The sequence below is a fragment of the Spermophilus citellus genome (genome assembly GCF_964194105.1).
Source record: "Spermophilus citellus genome assembly, chromosome: 16".
NCBI classification, from domain to species: domain Eukaryota; kingdom Metazoa; phylum Chordata; class Mammalia; order Rodentia; family Sciuridae; genus Spermophilus; species Spermophilus citellus.
In genome coordinates this window covers 52,510,089-52,523,281 of record NC_138196.1, presented here as the reverse complement: position 1 = coordinate 52,523,281, position 13,193 = coordinate 52,510,089, and the positions used below count along the sequence as shown (strand labels likewise).

Sequence of the window (13,193 nt, the reverse complement as noted above, 5' to 3'; positions counted from 1 at the left end):
TCACTTTCTCTTATATATTTGTAGAGAGGTTTTCTGGGTTGAGGTAAGATTTTTGTTTTTAATTAATTCTCCTAACAGTCAACAGCAGTAAACAAGAAAAAGAAAGCCTCCCCAAGTGCTATTAACATTGGAAGAGTTAGCGAGTACAGAAAACATTTAAAAAAAAAAAGTAAATTTACATGGTATCCTGGACAGTAATAAATGCTATGGGAGAAAGTGTGGGGATCAAGGAATGTACTAGTAGGAATTTGAAATTATTAATATGTGGAGTAGGGGAGAAAAAATAATTTCCTTTTACCTCTTTGAGCTCTTATTTGGGAAGGACCCCTGTAACAAAAGACAGATTCACAAGAGGAAAACAGAAATTAATTAACATCTATATCTCATATATACATGGGAGGTACCCAGACAAATTGAATAAATCTCAAAAAGGTGATTTTTTTTAAAGAGAGAGAGAGAGAAAGAGAGAGAATTTTTTTTAATATTTATTTTTTAGTTTTTGGCGGACATAACATCTTTGTTTGTATGTGGTGCTGAAGATCCAACCCGGGCCACACGTATGCCATGTGAGCACGCTACTGCTTGAGCCACATCCCCAGCCCAAAAGGTGATTTTTAATTCAGGTTTATCATCTTCAGCTGAAAAAAGAAAGAAGGAGGGTGAGGGGTAGCTTTGAAAACCATGAGGGTCAACTAGGAAAATCATGGTGACCAAGGGAGAGGTTTGTTATGCACATTTTCCATCACTGATACGAATTTCTGGTTATTTGAAGTCCTTCTCATATGGATACTCAGATGCAGACCAGACACTCTTGCAAATGGAGATTCTCCTTATGGATACTTCCCCCACCAAAGGGTAACTTCTCATCTGTTTTCAGAGCTTCTCCTGTGCTTGCATTTTCTCACAATAATCAGCTCAAAATGATCTTTATGCCAAGGAAGCAAGTTTTGGAGTGACATATCCTAGTATCCCACAGTGATCAGAGAAGACCTCACTGAGAAATTGAAATGTAACAAAAAAAAAAAATGAAGGAGATAAAGAAGAAAGCCCTTTGGCTATCTACAGGAAGAACACTCTGGGCAAAGAGAACAGCTGGTGCAGAAGCCCTGAAGCAGGTATATGCCTAATGAGAACTGGAATAGCAGGCTGGACACCTGGGATCTAGCCCCAGCTCTACAGATCTTTCTGTATATAAGCCCATTTTCCTCATCTACTAAATAAAGGCATTTGGATCTCTTCCAGCTTGAATCTTAGATTCCAGATGTTCAAACTTCACTGCCTTATCTTCTTTTGAGACTGCCACTTGCTTTTCTGCCTATATAACCCACTTGCCCTGCTCCCAAGCCCGAGACTTACTCTTTCTCTATCCATCCCAAGTAGGTTGGAGGAACCTAGGCTTGGACTGTTTTTATCTGTTGTTGAATCTTTTTTATTTAATTTTTTTTTTAGTTGTAGATGGACACAGACCTTTATTTTGTTTATTTATTTTTATGTGGAGCTGAGGATCGAACCCAGGTCCCCACACGTGCTAGGCGAGCGCTCTATCCTGAGCCACAAACTCAGGCCCTCTGCTGTGGAATCTTTTATGGTAATTCCACTTCATCATCATCTTCTTTAAAAAGAGATTTAGCAGTTTTGCTTAATTGCAAGTCATCCCCATCCCTTCATCCCTCAATGGCTAACTCCAGCAGCCTGACAAATACTATATATTCCCAATTCTAAGATGCCATCAATTGTAAGATGTACTATCAATCTATCAATTTAATAGCAACCTTTCAGTGGAAGGAATAAAGAAGGAAGAAAGCTTGGAAAGGAAGGAAGGAAGGAAAGAAAGAAAAGAAAAAGAAATAAGGCAAAGAAAGGGGGGAATGGACTTGGGGTTTATACACTCATCAGAGGCTAAATAATCTTCCAAATCATTTTGGACACTCCCAGTTACTCGCCGCCTTTGGAGACACTCCACTTTTCAGCCAAGATCATGAGCTTGGCCTCTTTAGCACCCTCAAGATTGACAAGGTAATTTCAGGGCATCATGGAGAATCCTGGCAGTTTACTGCCATTTCCTCTTTGGTTAGACTTATAATTTTGTTTTCCCTTTTTTCAAGATAAACATGATGCAGCTTCTTTTGAAAATCACTAGATGCTTTTGATAGTCTTCAGAGCCTGAATAACAGTTCTTTTTATGGTACATGAAGTAGTCACACCAGTTTCTTCTAGCTTGAAACTGTCATTTACTTGATGCCACCGAGCAATGTATCGTGCCCAGGACGCAGCAGGAGATCTTAGGCACAAGTCGTGGCCTTGTTACAGTAAAGCAGAATAAACTTTGTGAAGATGTTTTCAGTGACAGTGAGGGACATGAATCTAAGTAAGCAGTATGTGATGTCACCGAACAGATACTTCTAAGCAGTGGCTAAGATTATGTAGCCACAGGCAGTGCCAACCACACGGGCACCTCACTCCTGTATGCAGTCCCGATTTCCTAAATGTTAACATGTGAAAAAATAAAGTGAGACTTAAACTGGAGGTGACATACAGTCAAAAAAATCACAAAGCCTTGAGAGTTCCATTTAGCCTACAAAGCTGGAGCTGTGTCTGTTGACTCAAAACGTGTGTCTATCTCAGCCAGGCACTGTGGCACATGTCGGTAATGCCAACAGCTCCAGAGGTTGAGGCAGGAGGATGGTGAGTTCCAAGCCAGCCTCAGCAAAAGCGAGATGCTGAGCAACTTAGTGAGACCTTGTCTCTAAATAAAATACAAAATAGGGCTGGGATGTGGCTCAGTGGTTGAGTGCCCCTGAGTTCCAGTACCCCTCTCCCCCCAAAAAAGAAATTTGTGTCCATCTCTTCTCTTTGTGTCCTTACAACTCCCTCTCCATCTCCGATCCTGGAGATAAAAGAGTTCAAATCACTGTTTAGAGGGGAAAACCAATCTAAAAGGGAAGGAAAGAAGACAATAGTTAAACTTATTTTAAGCTTCCTATCTAAACCGCCATTAAGCTAATTTCTTCTAGATTAAGACTTCATTTCTGGAAGGTTCACGACAAAGGCACATTTTCATGGCTGTGCTAGGAGAAGCACAGTCTCTTTTCTAGGACCTTGACTCTCATCTGGATTAGTGGTGACATATAGCTGTTGTGAAACACCAACCTGAATCTAAGAAGGGAATTAGGAGTTAATCCCATGAAAATATTTTTCAGTTTTGTACATTCATGTGTGTGGTTATTTTTTTGCTTTTGGTGGATTTTGTTTCCTCTTTGTGATGAAGTTGTAAAGCAAACAACCTTTTCATGGTGGTTAAAAGCTCCCACACAAAAGCCCCTCCCTTCCTGTTTTACCAGGAAGAGCTTTGCTTTGCAGCCTCTGAAACAATTCCTAGCTAGTCCTTCACAAGAAAGAATAGATCCTCCAATGTGGGAATAAGTGGTAAGATCCTACACAGGAGGGCAACACCAAACCAGGCCAATATGCAGGTGTCTCTAGAAGGAATTTTACAAAGCTCCGGAAGAAACCCCTGGTGGCAGCTTGGTGCTTCTGTCTCCAAGAGTCTGCCCTGGAGTGAGAGTCAATCTGCCCAGTGTGTCTAGCTGCTCCAGCTGGTAACTGGAGTCCTGCAAATTCACAGGAATCACAAGACACAGCAAACAGGACCCCAGGCTTCTCCTCAGCACTCACCCCAGCTGTACTGCCTTAGCTGCACTTCATCACTGGACAGTAAAGAACAACAGCTCTATGGGGACAGCTAGAAAGGTGTTCATTTCTGGCCATGAAGTCCTTCATGTTTATCCCCCATGTTCACGTCATGCAAGCTTTCAAATATATCTTCTGTATACAGTTGGTTACTTTTATAGGGAAAAGGCTTTTTTTCAACATTACTGAATATCTCTGTGTGGCAGGTGAGGACCTGGACTTTTCCATGTGCTGTTGATCCTGTTAGCACCGATCGCCCTGCACTAGTAAGCTACAAATGAAAATGGAAATAAAAAGGCATTTAGAAGAACAGACGTTTGGTCTAAATAAAACGTCATCACTACTTCAAAGGGATATGTAAATTCACCTCAGCACCTGCTTGTGTTCAGTAGTCATTCCTCACAACCTTTTAAAACTAATTACTAACTTTGATACAGACGCTGATACTTCTTTAGCAGATTCTGCCCACAGGTTGCCTTGTGGTCAGTAAAAACATCATAGTTCTTTCTGGTATCACAAATGTCTGCAAACGTGTTATGAAAACTACATATTTATTATCAGCCTCCTTGAGAATCAACTTTTGTAAAACAGCCTGCTGTTGCCAAAATTGATTATTGTAAAAGGAGGAAAAAAAAGAATTACCAAATAACAAAATAAATAGTTGTCGATATAAGCTTTACAATAAACGACAAAACCAACTGTAGCATCAGCATTCTATGCTCTGTATGTATTCTAAGGAAGGACTTGCCCAGTGCAGTGGTACATACCTGTAATTCCAGCAGCTCAGGAGGCTGAGGCAGGAGGATCACGAGTTCAAAGCCAGCCTCAGCAATTTAGCAAGGCCTTAAGCAATTTAGTGAGCACCTGTCTCTAAATAAAATATTTAAAAAGAGGGTTGGGGATGTGGGTCAGTGGTTAAGCACTCTTGGTTCAATCCTTGGTACCAAAAACAAACAAACAAACAAAAAAGATAAAGGAAGGATTTGCAGCTTTTATTTCTTACATGTATGCTATATGCAACTAACTGATCATCCCCCATATTTCCCACTAACTCTCCTAAATGGCACTGTGATGACACTGCACAACCCACAGGCCACAGCACAGAGCACCAACACAACCAATTGGTATATTGGATGTCCAGCACGAACAGAGGTATCAATGACCTCTAACCAGGCCCAGGGACCTGATAGATAACTCCTATACCTAGATACTTGCATAAAAAGCAAATTTCATTTATAATAATCCCACATACTATGCTTAAATGGGAGATAATAGTATTGTGTCCGAAAAAAGTCAGAAAAGAGGACAGTATCATGTTAAAGCAACAATTGTTTTGCCAACAAGACCATAACAGAAGACAGAATAAAAGCAGAGGTCTCCCAAATCCATTCAGGTTGATTTAATGCAAGCATAAATATGAAAATATGATCAATTTGTCAAAATGATCCATGAACATTTTAGAAGATGATATATTCTTTATTATTAGGCTGTCATGTTGAATGTGTATAATAATATCTATTATTAATTAGATTGTTTCTGCCTATATATTTATTTTCTTTCCATTCAAACTATCATGAAATGAGTGTGATATGTCCTATTAATATTGTGTTTCTATTTCTCTTCTCTTCTCATAGTTTCTGCTTCATATTAGTGATCATTATGTTATTTGGTGCGTGGATATTCATAATTGTTGTAGCCTCACTGTAAATCAAGATTTGCAACATTACATAGTATCCATATCATCTCATTGAAAGATTTTTGGGTGATTTCACTTGTCTGTTATAAGAATCACAATCCCACCTTATTATTTTTATTTTTCTGATACATAGGCTTAAAAATTAGCTTTAATTTAACTCTTTTGTGGGGCTGGGGATGTGGCTCAAGTGGTAGCGCGCTCGCCTGGCATGTGTGCGGCCCAGGTTCGATCCTCAGTACCACATACAAACAAAGATGTTGTGTCTGCCGAAAACTAAAAATAAAATAAAATATTTTTAAAAATTCTCTCTCTCTCTTTCTTTCTCTCTCTCTCTCACTCACTCTCTCCTTAAAAAAAAAAAAAACTCTTTTGTGTGTTTTGGAGTCATGTCTATTAAATGCCAATTTGAGAACTGGCTCATTTGTCACTCTAACAAGAAAAAAAGAGAAACCAGTAAAGTCTATTCATTATATTGATATGACTCACACCTTTAGTCTCAAGTGTTACATTAGTTTAAAATTACTTCATGTATCATGTTTACTGAATTTCTTTAATTGGCATATTTTCTTTCTTTTTTATTCATTTATTTTGGCATTTCAGGATATTTGTATGTTTGTTTCAGGAGTTACCTTTTTATTTCTTCCATTTATTGTATGTATAATTTCCCTTTCTTCTTACTCAACATTTTATGGTCTGGTATGTCCAGCTGTACTCTTCTCCCTCATCCATTATCTAAATAATTGTCAGTTATACTGATCTATTTTCCTTCTTCTCTCTCCCACTTCCACTTTTGGTCATGTATTTCTTATTTTTCCAGAACACACAACATATACACATTACTCTTAAATCCAGGGCCCATCCTTGTATTCGGCTGAGCTATACAATTAAATATATTAAATTTTCACTATGCAATAAAGTTACATCATAAAACACCTTTCCATTACCAGTCCTTCGGCTAAAGTTTTCCCAGTATCTCTTGGACAGAGAAAGCTCAGCCTATAGGGGAATCTTACTGCACATGTGTGCAGTATTCACTGAGTTATTGCATGTTGAAAGTTTTTTCCTCTAATCTTAGCACTTGGAGGACAGCTTGGCTGGATAAAAAAAATCATTGGCTCATACCTTTTGCCTTTAAGTCTCCTAAGAACTCTACCTAGGACTGTGGGTATGGTTCTGTGGTACAGCACTCACCTACTATGCGCCAGGTCCTGGGTTTGATCCCCAGCATTAAAAAAAAAAAAAAAAGCCTTTGTTTTATTGACTTGCTTTGTGTGCTGCTCATGAGAAGTCTGACATCATTTCACATTCTTCCCTGATAAATCATTTGACATTTGTGACTGGAGATCCTATAGTAAGTTGAATAATAACTTCTAAAAGACACATCCACATCCAAGTCCCTGGAACATGTAATTGTTACCTTATTGGAGAGGAGCTTGAGATGACATCATCCTGGATAATTCAGGTGGGTCCTACTTTCGACGACAAATATTCTTATAAGAGAAAGGCTCAGGGAAATAGATTTAAGAGAGTAGAAGAAGGACTCCACGATGAAGAGGAGAAGCAATATGAAGTCACTCCAGGATAAAGGGAAGAAGCCATGAGAAGATAGAGGCAGAGATTCGGAATGATGCAGCCACAAGCCAAGGAACACTGGCATCATCAGAAGCTGGAAGAGGCAAAGAAAAAAAAAAAAAAAGAATGCTGCTGAGAGCCTTCAGAAGGAGCATGACTCTAACCTCCAGAACTGCTATTGAATAAATTTCTGTTTTTAAAGCACCAAATTTGTGGTTAATTTTTTCAGCAGACCTGGGAAACTAATATAGGACTGAAGTGTGTGTGTGTGTGTGTGTGTGTGTGTGTTTTAAATTTGGAAACTCAGATTTATAAAAGTTCTCGGAATTACTCTTTCTGGGTCAGCTTTCCTAGATACACACAGTTTTTTTAATTTATTATTTTTTTAGCTGTAGATGGACACAATATCTTTATTTTTATTATTTATTTTTGTGAGGTCCTGAGGATTGAACCAAGTACCTCATGCATGCTAGGCAAGTGCTCTACAACTGAGCTACAACCCCAGCCCCACACAGGTTTTTCAATATGAACAGTTATATTTCTCTTATTTCTGGAGAGTTCTCTAGGATTATAGCTCTGTTTCACTAATTACTTTTCTTCTTCAGGAACTTTCATTGTATGTGTGTTAGATCTTGATTAACACACAGAAAAGGACTGGTGCTCCTTGCAGAATTGGCAGTGAAGAGAAACATGGAAGTGAAAAAAAGAAATTTTGAGACTTTCTTGAAGAAACTAAAGAGGTCTGATTTTTTAGATCTCAGTAATCATGTTACAAGGAAAAAATTCCTGTTTTTATTACCCAGTTGGAATTTGAATGGCTCAGGAGTTTCCCATTTGTAGGTACACATGAGATAGTATTAATTCATAAACGGGCTGTCCCTAAACCTGAAAGCCAACCTATGCCAGCTCAGGAATTCAATAGCACTACCCTTGCCACAATTGCCACCCATTGTGAGGTTCCCCCTACCTCTCATACCTCAGGTTCTCTGCCTCTGCATATCAATCCACTACATACACTCTGTCCCTGGCCTGTGAAGGACTGGCTGCCTGCCCTACTGATTTGCTGCTTTTAGTCAAATTCTCATTCCTTAGCCAAGGCTTCTGCCTGCTTTTCTGCCTTAGTCAGTTTGGGCTGCTATGGCAAAATACCTTAGACTGGGTAATTTATAACCAATAGAAATTTACTGCTCACAGTTCTGGAAGCTATGAGGTCCAAGGTTAGGATGCCAGCAGATTCAGTGTCTGGTGAGGGCCTGTTTCTTAGAGATTGTAGCTTCTATGTTTCCTTACATGTTTGTAAGAGGCAAACAAACGTCCTTGGGCCTCTTTTAGAAGGGCACTAATCACATTCCTGAGGGCTTCACTGGGGATTAGGCTTTAACCTAAGAATTTTAGGGTAGGAGGCTGGGCAGGGGATACAGTCTTTCAGACTCTAACATCATAACAATATAATGTCTGGAAACTTTTATTGTCCAATTGCCCCTGCCCACTCCAGGGTAGTCTCATCATTCTACTTGATCTGACACCCATGCTCAGGCTACCAAGCAACCTTCACCTAAAAAGGTGAAGTTTTCCATAGCCTCAGCCATTCTCTCAAGGCAAGCAAATCCCTCAAAGGGAGCAGATGTTTTTATGGGCGTTAGCAATGGTTTCAACACTGTACCATGAACAGCTCCTTCCACCTTCAGGATCTAATTGGCCCCATCTGCTCACATCCTCAGGCTAGAGTCTCTCACTGGGATCTGCCTCTGACACACTCTTCTAGCTCTTTTCCCAAGAGGCTTCCCTGTTTTTATGTCAATCAATTCATGTAAACAGAGGCTATAGTAAGGAACAGTCTTGCCCTACACCTGGTATATGTTTATTTAGGCTCTGATAATGCACCTGCCACACAAACCCCCTCATCCTGCCCATGAGCTAGGATAAGATCCTATAATAAGGTAGGAAGATATTGAAAATGCACAAAAGCTTAGAAGTTTAGTCCTCTGCTTCATAATTATGTTGGAATATTCCTTATTTCAGCAGGCTGAATAAAAATATCATGCATTCTGTGAATCTGGTAGAAATTATACAATGGAAACTGTATTTGCTGACCCATAAGGAAGCACATTAATCACTTCAATCATCAAATGTTAATTCAATTCTACCTGGTGGTTTTAGAAGGCATTTAAAAAATTTGTTTGAATCTATGTTGTTTAAAACTATCAGCAGGTTTGGATCACTTCAGTTTCTATTAGAAAAGAATCAATTCTCTGTTCCTTTTAAGCCCAGTCAATAACAGAATTAGGCTTTTTTTTTTTTTCATTGAAGGATAGTTAGGGATGTAGGGGAACATAGGATTTTCTCATAGAGTTTGGGCTCACATGCTTGAGATGGTGCCCTTTTTAGCTATTTTACATGCAGATTGGTTGATATAACCGAATACCTACAATGTATTCCTTACTTTAATAGCATTATCTTGGTGGTGTTAATAGTCCTATTTTATATATAAACTTCTTTTCAAACATAAATGGATTGGCTGAAAGTCCCTGTAAGTAAGTTGAGAATCAAACACAGTCTGATCTGATTTCAGAAAACTATCTTCTTACCATGACACAATGTTGCTTTCTTATATGTCTGGGATGATAATGCCTCTTTCCCGATATTCTTACCTTGGGTTTTTGTTTGTTTGTTTGTTTTTGTTTTCTTTTTACCTCCTGTGGTATTCTTGACACAGTGGTTTTCTCAAGGTGTGACAAATGCCCCCAACAGCACTCAGCCCCCATTCTCACCTCCTTCTCACATGCCCTTCTCCACTGCAAAGGCTGGACATCCAGAATCATATTTCCCACTCTTACTTGCAGTTGGGCTTCTACCTTGGAATTCGTTTCAACCAATGATAGGCACTTGCAAGAGATTTGGAAGTCAGAATTGAGGCAGAAGCCACCTTTCCACCAATTTGGCTGTGACCACAGGAACAGGTAGTTTATGGAGATGTAGGAAGTTTTTGCAGCAGTGTCTCAATATCCAGTCACTCTATCATAGTGTTGAGAGAGAGTTAAGGTGGAGGTGATAGGGACTCTCTGATGAGCAGATTTCAGCAAAAGCAACATGTTCTTAGAGTCCCTGTTCCCTGCAACAGCCTGACTGCCCGCCTTCTCAGTGGTGGCAGAGGTGGAAGCAACCCTGAAGCTGCTCCTCCAGCCTTCCCAGCAAGGCTGTAAACACCTGCTTCTCTCTATTCAATGCCTTTCTGCTTAAAATAGCTCCTGTGGTTTTTGTTTCCTGCAACTGAGCTCTGCTGATACACGCCATTTTCCTGGCCTTTGCAGCTGCCTATCCAGCAATTGATCCTGTAAACACCAAGATGAAAGCTTTGAATATCTGCCCCATCTCCCTTATCTGCCTTCATTTTTTCTCCATAGCATTTATTATCTCCCAATGAATATTTTTATTAGCTGAATGTCCCCCTCAAATTTAAGCTCCATTAGAAGAAAGGCTCTATTCCCTTCTGTACCGCTCTGTAACGCTTAGAACAGTACCAGCAAATAGTGGGAACTCAATGGTGGTGAATGAATGAAATCAGCTTTTCTTCACTCAACACTCCTTAGAATGTATTAGTAATAGATTCATCAACAATGATGCATCCTCATGAAGGATTTTTTTTTTCACCTGGATTTTTAACAGCCTCAAAAAAACCACAAATGACATGCATCCTTAGATCTCAGCATTATATTCAGTGTGACCTATTCCTTCCGGTTTACCTGAGATGTTTTAGCCCTGAAAGTCCAATGTTTGAAGACCTCTCAGTCCTGCAAAAACCAAGATGATCTGTTACCCAAATTAAATTCATGAGCTGTTAAAGAAAGGCACTTGACATTGTATTACCTTAAATCAATCTTGCAAATGAAAGCTTGAAAACATGAATCTATTAAACCAGCCTGAAGTTTCCATCCAGTATCAGTTCAGTTGCATATGATCCTGAAACCACTAGGTTTTTAAAATTTGAGCAACGGCTTAGGCTGCATTTTGCATTTTTTTCCACTACAACTCTCATTTGGCTATATGCTGAGTATTTTACAACCAAGCCTATGAAATCTCTTCTGTATTTCACAGTCACATTAAAAAAGCCATACCTAGCCTTCCCACAGAAAAGATGCTGTAAAGGTTCATAGCATTGGAGAAGTACTGTGGAATATTTAGCAATGTTAATTCTAGGAGTGAATAAAGACATTTTTATCACTAATCATAAAAAAATCATTCCCATCTAGCGGCTAATGTTATCCTAAAACTTTAGGCAATGTGTTCCAGTGTAATCATGTGGACTTGAAATGTCAAGGACACTGAACTGGTGCATTACAGAGAATTTGGAAAATAAGAGCATTCTCAGTAAGACCCAAGCTTCTGGCAGATGTAACATCTTAGGTATTCTCTTTCTCTGGTGACTCATGTGGATGGGTATTTAGATTTTAAAATGTTCGTTTGAACCAAAACTGAAACTTAGATGTGTTATTATTGCCTTGGTTTTTTTTTTTTTTTTTTTTGTGCACCTGCAAAAACAATTGTGTAACTAAATGGACCATTTTCATGGTACAAGCAGTTACATGTGACAGTTCTGTTTCTCCAGCAGTGAATAAGTAAGTGGTTAAATGAGCAGCAGTTGCACAATCCCAACACAATACTTTCTGCAGAGCTAGCAGTCTCTGTCTGAACATGTTTATAAAGCAGATACGGAGAAACTGACCAAATCTCCAAAGGGCAGCTTGCTTAGAGGGATGAAGCACACATACTGCTTCTCATCTGAAAAAACTTGGTCAAAGGATTGCAGAACATGCTCTTGCCAGACTTTGTGAACTCTGAAATAAATGTTCTACGTCTTGATCTTTCCACAGCCTGACCCAGGTTCTTGGACAGATTTAACATTTTTGTTAAAACCGACTATTGGGCCTGACCACTTCCTTCCTTCCAGGGCTATTTTCAGAAGCAGAGAAACAGTGCCTCTGCACCTGTTGTTAGTGTAACTACAAAAGAAAACCTCCACGAAACCTTCATTTGTTCTCTCAGCAGGGTCAGCAGTGCCCAAGTGCAGGCAAGGGATAATACCAGTGTTCAGTGGAGTTGGCCGGGGACTCAGAGGCCAGGCAGCTTCAGGAGGGAGCATCTCACCTACCGTCTTCCTGTATGTATCTTCTGACTTGCAGCTTTGCACAGCCAGAGCTCCCTGCTTCAGGTCTGTGGCTGGCCTCATTGCTAAGAGGCACAGCTGAGGATCACAGCCCTATTGTCTTGACACTGGGAATGATGGGGCAAAGGGGAAGAGAAGCTCATATGAGCAATTGCCTACCAGATACCTGACCTTGTTCCACTTGTTGGGATGTGAATACGTGATCGAGACCCACTACCTCAAGAAGCTTACAGTCCCAGGGGAGATGGGCATCCACCCTCATACCTTTAGGGGAAGTCTACTGCAGCCTGGACAGAAAGCAGGAGCTACTCCAGATCCCCCGGCATTCAGGTTCCTGTCCCTGGCCCCGATCATCCTGGCCATGGGTTTGCCATAGGATGGAGTTTCAGGATGAGATCTGTGGCTAAACCTCATCAGCTAAGCCAGTTTCTGCCTGCATTCTCTTTCCAAGCCCAAACTTGGAATTAGTATTGAGTCTTGATATCTGACCCCTACATGCCAGGAACTCATCTTGGTTATCTAACACATCTTTGTTAAAATTTTCCTAACTTTTTGTCTTTCTTCACAGAAATTTGGCAGAGAAGTGGGATCCTTATTTTCACCTTTTCTCTGGGTCTGTTTGTTCAAAGCTAGAATAACAGGGGACTCCTAAAGCCGAATGAATTTGATGCTCCAAGAATGACCAGGAACAAGTGGAGGTCTAGTGTTCTATCTCACACACTCAGGGCAGGAGGCTGCTTGGAACTTAACATTTTTTTCATTCATATGCAAAATACCACCCCAAAACACAGTTTCTCCGAAACACAGAATCCTGAAACCAAATCACTGATGTTCCTCATTTTTAAAATTTCTGTCTCTGTAGTGGTTACACAATAGTGTACTACACTTTGTATTTGAGGAGAATAAAGAATATTTTATGGTTCTGATGTCCAGAGAATTTGTATTTCTTATGCACACATACTTCTTCTTCTCTGTAAATTCATTTCGATAGACTAAACACGGTCTTTGGTGGTTGCTTCATTTAAACATGGAAAAAATGCTACAGATGGGTATGGGTTTATTTAGACTTTC

The 13,193-nt window shown here is 39.8% G+C and overlaps 1 long non-coding RNA gene across 3 annotated transcripts; it reads right to left on the bottom strand.

The window, feature by feature from the left end:
* Positions 1-526: 526 nt before the first annotated feature.
* Positions 527-10,398, bottom strand: LOC308635247. 3 transcript variants are annotated; one of them, XR_014019170.1, is made up of 3 exons: positions 9,730-10,398; positions 6,804-7,052; positions 527-2,887 (listed from the first exon to the last, which is right to left on the bottom strand). It is a non-coding gene; the product is annotated as an uncharacterized lncRNA (long non-coding RNA). The 3 variants fall into 3 exon arrangements; XR_014019171.1 differs by lacking the exon at positions 9,730-10,398 and adding an exon at positions 9,610-9,728 and having other exon boundaries at positions 527-2,933; XR_014019172.1 differs by lacking the exon at positions 9,730-10,398 and adding an exon at positions 9,610-9,728.
* Positions 10,399-13,193: the final 2,795 nt, after the last annotated feature.